The sequence below is a fragment of the Nerophis ophidion genome, linkage group LG05 (assembly GCF_033978795.1).
Source record: "Nerophis ophidion isolate RoL-2023_Sa linkage group LG05, RoL_Noph_v1.0, whole genome shotgun sequence".
Lineage (NCBI taxonomy): Eukaryota > Metazoa > Chordata > Actinopteri > Syngnathiformes > Syngnathidae > Nerophis > Nerophis ophidion.
In genome coordinates this window covers 16,717,757-16,722,653 of record NC_084615.1, presented here as the reverse complement: position 1 = coordinate 16,722,653, position 4,897 = coordinate 16,717,757, and the positions used below count along the sequence as shown (strand labels likewise).

At 42.1% G+C, this 4,897-nt stretch overlaps 1 long non-coding RNA gene across 1 annotated transcript in view; it reads right to left on the bottom strand.

The window, feature by feature from the left end:
* Nucleotides 1–2,718: 2,718 nt before the first annotated feature.
* The window catches only part of LOC133552760 (uncharacterized), a 3,314-nt gene continuing 1,135 nt past the window's right edge, over nucleotides 2,719–4,897 (bottom strand). The window contains exons 2-3 of the long non-coding RNA XR_009806765.1: nucleotides 3,715–3,819; nucleotides 2,719–3,344 (exon numbers count right to left, since the gene is read on the bottom strand). This is a non-coding gene — a long non-coding RNA (uncharacterized LOC133552760). The remainder of the gene's footprint in view (nucleotides 3,345–3,714; nucleotides 3,820–4,897) is intronic.

Sequence of the window (4,897 nt, the reverse complement as noted above, 5' to 3'; positions counted from 1 at the left end):
AATTGTTACAACGTGTAAATGGAATAAAACAGACAACATGTTTACTTGACCCTCTTCCTGGGAAACTGATCAAGGAGCTCTTTGAATTATTAGGTCCATCAGTGCTAAATATTATAAACTTATCACTCTCCTCGGGCAGTGTTCCCCTAGCATTCAAAAAAGCGGTTATTCATCCTCTTCTTAAAAGACCTAACCTCGATCCTGACCTCATGGTAAATTACCGACCGGTGTCTCACCTTCCCTTTATTTCAAAAATCCTTGAAAAAATTGTTGCGGAGCAGTTAAATGAACACTTAGCGTCTAACAATCTATGTGAAACCTTTCAATCCGGTTTCAGGGCAAATCACTCCACGGAGACAGCCCTCGCAAAAATGACTAATGATCTATTGCTAACGATGGATTCTGATGCGTCATCTATGTTGCTGCTCCTCGATCTTAGCGCTGCTTTCGATACCGTCGATCATAATATTTTATTAGAACGTATCAAAACACGAATTGGTATGTCAGACTTAGCCCTGTCTTGGTTTAACTCTTATCTTACTGATAGGATGCAGTGTGTCTCCCATAACAATGTGACCTCGGACTACGTTAAGGTAACGTGTGGAGTTCCCCAGGGTTCGGTCCTTGGCCCTGCACTCTTCAGCATCTACATGCTGCCGCTAGGTGACATCATACGCAAATACGGTATCAGCTTTCACTGTTATGCTGATGACACCCAACACGCCGGATTGTAGTCAGCTGAATGCGTGTCTTAATGAAATTAAACAATGGATGTCCGCTAACTTTTTGCAACTCAACGCCAAAAAAACGGAAATGCTGATTATCGGTCCTGCTATACACCGAACTCTATTTAATAATACAACTCTAACATTTGACAACCAAACAATTAAACAAGGCGACACGGTAAAGAATCTGGGTATTATCTTCGAGCCAACTCTCTCCTTTGAGGCACACATTAAAAGCGTTACTAAAACGGCCTTCTTTCATCTCCGTAACATCGCTAAAATTCGCTCCATTCTGTCCACTAAAGACGCTGAGATCATTATCCATGCGTTTGTTACGTCTCGCCTCGATTACTGTAACGTATTATTTTCGGGTCTCCCCATGTCTAGCATTAAAAGATTACAGTTGGTACAAAATGCGGCTGCTAGACTTTTGACAAGAACAAGAAAGTTTGATCACATTACACCTGTACTGGCTCACCTGCACTGGCTTCCTGTGCACTTAAGATGTGACTTTAAGGTTTTACTACTTACGTATAAAATACTACACGGTCTAGCTCCATCTTATCTTGCCGATTGTATTGTACCGTATGTCCCGGCAAGAAATCTGCGTTCAAAGGACTCCGGCTTATTAGTGATTCCCAAAGCCCAAAAAAAGTCTGCGGGCTATAGAGCGTTTTCCGTTCGGGCTCCAGTACTCTGGAATGCCCTCCCGGTAACAGTTCGCGATGCCACCTCAGTAGAAGCATTTAAGTCTCACCTTAAAACTCATTTGTATACTCTAGCCTTTAAATAGACTCCCTTTTTAGACCAGTTGATCTGCCGTTTCTTTTCTGTTTCTTCTATGTCCCACTCTCCCGTGTGGAGGGGGTCCGGTCCGATCCGGTGGCCATGTACTGCTCGCCTGTGTATCGGCTGGGGACATCTCTGCGCTGCTGGTCCGCCTACGCTTGGGATGGTTTCCTGCTGGCTCCGCTGTGAACGGGACTCTCGCTGCTGTGTCTTGGATCCTCTTTGGACTGGACTCTCGCGACTGTGTTGTATCCATTGTGGATTGAACTTTCACAGTATCATGTTAGACCCGCTCGACATCCATTGCTTTCCTCCTCTCTAAGGTTCTCATAGTCATCATTGTCACCGACGTCCCACTGGGTGTGAGTTTTCCTTGCCCTTATGTGGGCCTACCGAGGATGTCGTGGTGGTTTGTGCAGCCCTTTGAGACACTAGTGATTTAGGGCTATATAAGTAAACATTGATTGATTGATTGATTGATATATATATATATATATATATATACATACACACACACGCACAAGAGGGACAAGTGGTAGGAAATGGATGGATGGATGTGTATCTGTATATAAATATATATATATATATATATATATATATATATATATATGTGTATATGTGTATATATACAGAAAATGGATGGATGTGCGTGTATGTATATCTGTGTTTATATATATATATATATATATATATATATATATATATATATATATATATATATTTCTACCGCTTATTCCCTTTGGGGTTGCGGGGGTCATATGTATGTATGTGTGTGTGTTTGGGGGGTGGGGGTGGGGGGTGACTAAATGCTCAAAGTGTCTTTGCTGACCTCAAGTGGCCTCAAGCGTAATTACACCTTCCATGTTTAATAAAGTAACAAAGCACGCTTGCTTCACATGTCAGTAGGCAACATTTTTAAAGGTCTGTCACGGATATTACTTGAAGCATAGATGTTTTATTTCTGGTCATAAGCTTAAATTTACCTTTTTGAATGTAGAAATAATTTATGCTGTACCCAAATATTATAATATGTCATAGCCTAGTATTTATACACCAAACACCGTCATGAAAATGTGTAATAGAGGCTTAATCACGTGCTATTTATTTACTGTTTATCTTTAGCTTATGCTTGATATTGGGTGCAATTAGGTTAAATGGGACAATATGGAACATAATGTGAATCACTGCTTTATGCAGCAATTCACATAATTCAAGTGAAACACAACAAAAATGTTCTGTACAGGAAACAGGAAGGAGGCGACTCCAAGGCTGAACTTCAGTTTACCAGGTTTATTGAAACCTTTGATGAGGGTGTGGATAGTGTATGCTACTTCAAGTGAATGAGTGTGGACGATGTGTAGAATTAACCGTGTAAGTTTTACCGAGGTTTGTTGTCTGTGTGTGTTGGGTGACTTTTTCTTCAAATCAAGGGGGCAAGGCAAAGAGGCAGTCCGAAGGGAGGCAAGCAGTCGAGGGTTGGGGAGAGGCAAAGATGTCCGTGTCCAAGCAGGGATCGAGAATCGAGGAAGGCAATCAGAGGTCCGGATGGAGGTTGTGAAGCAACACACGATCACAGACGACGGGAAAGACACGAGGGACATGAACTTGTGAATAAGGAAAAACACAGAGAAGGCGAACAAGGACCGAGGGAGGGGTGCCACACGTGATGCTTACTGGGAAGATTGGCTACGTTCTGGCAAAGGTTTCTTGGGTCCGCTGGTCTTTATGCTGCTCCCTCTTGTTATAGAACCAAGTGCGCTGATTTCTAATTGCCTGCAGCCTTGTCGCTGCATGGCCGTGCTGCCAGGGAAAAGCGGGTTCGAGCCTGCGCTGTGACAAAAAATGCAACAAACACAGCGAAATATGAATGGGATGGGTAAAAAAAAACTAAAACTTACAATCTCATATATGTGATATATCACTAAGCTTTAGAATTTTCTTGTAAAAATCTCCTTCCACGTCTGTCCCTGACACCCACATTTCAGGCTGGAAACACTCTGTGGAAACGCTCCCCACCCACACTGCTTGATGCCTCGACTGAGCTGCTGTAACTTAGGTTACCATAATAACTAATTACATTACCACAGGAACTAGCCTTCTCAGTGGCCTAGTGGTTAGAGTGCCCTCCCTGAGATGGGTAGGTTGTGAGTTCAAACCCCGGCTGAGTCACACCAAAGACAATAAAAATGGGAGCCATTACCTCCCTGCTTGGCCCCCAGCATCAAGGGTTGGAATTGGGGGTTGAATCACCAAAAATTATTCCCGGGCGCGGCCACCGCTGCTGCTCACTGCTCCCCTCACCTCCCTGGGGGTGGACAAGGGTGATGGGTCAAATGCAGAGGACAAATTTCACCACACCTAGAGTGTGTGTGACAATCATTGGTACTTTAACTTTAACTAGTATATATCATGCAGATTCCAACCATTGAAATACTTTGTGTGTGTATGTATGTATATATATATATATATATATATATATATATGTATATAATATACACACCGTATTTCCTTGAATAGCCGCCGGGCATATAGTATGCGCCTGCCTAGAATTACTGCCGGGTCAAATTTGTTTCGCAAAATATTATTTTTATTTAACGCATGTCTAGAATTTCTGCCGGGTCAAACTCGTCACGTCGCGAGTGACACTTCACCTGTCATCGTTTTTAAAATGGGGGACGCTGATTTCAATAATTTGAAATCGCATAAAGGGAAGAAGATTAAGAGCTCTTCAGTAGGATTTAAGGTCCAAGCTATTGAATATGCTAAAAAGAACAGTAAGCAGCTATGTTTTATTAATATACCGTAGCTGCGTGTGTCAAATATGAGTCATTAAATGACTCCCGCCTCCTGGCGGTAGAGGGCGCTAGTGATCCTTCTTGCGACTACTCGGCTGCAGAAGAAGTGACAAGCAGCAAGATTGAGCAGCGTGTGTTTATTTTTTCCTCTCGCTTGCACTGTTAACATGGAGGATTACATATCTAAAATAAAACAGTTTTCTAAACTGGACTTTCAATCGAAGCAGAAGGTCATAAAGGAAGATCTCCATTGAGACAGACAGACTTTTAAAACTGAAGAAAGATAAGGAAGACTACTATAAACAAGTTATCGATACTTTTGATCAGAAGGAGCTGCGCATGGACTTCATTTATAAGTAAAAGTAAGACCATAATAACGTTTTTTTTTTTTAATTAAATGTGCTTTTCATGATGGTATCCTTACATCACACTAAATTTTTTAAACGCAGGCCTTAATTTACCGCATGCCTTTCGTAAGCGCCGAAGTGAGAAGAGGTTTTAAAATAATTAGCGCATGCTTGCCTTTACCGCATGCCTTTGGTAAACGCTGGCGTGAGAAGAGGTTTTAAATTAATTAGCGCCCCCGGC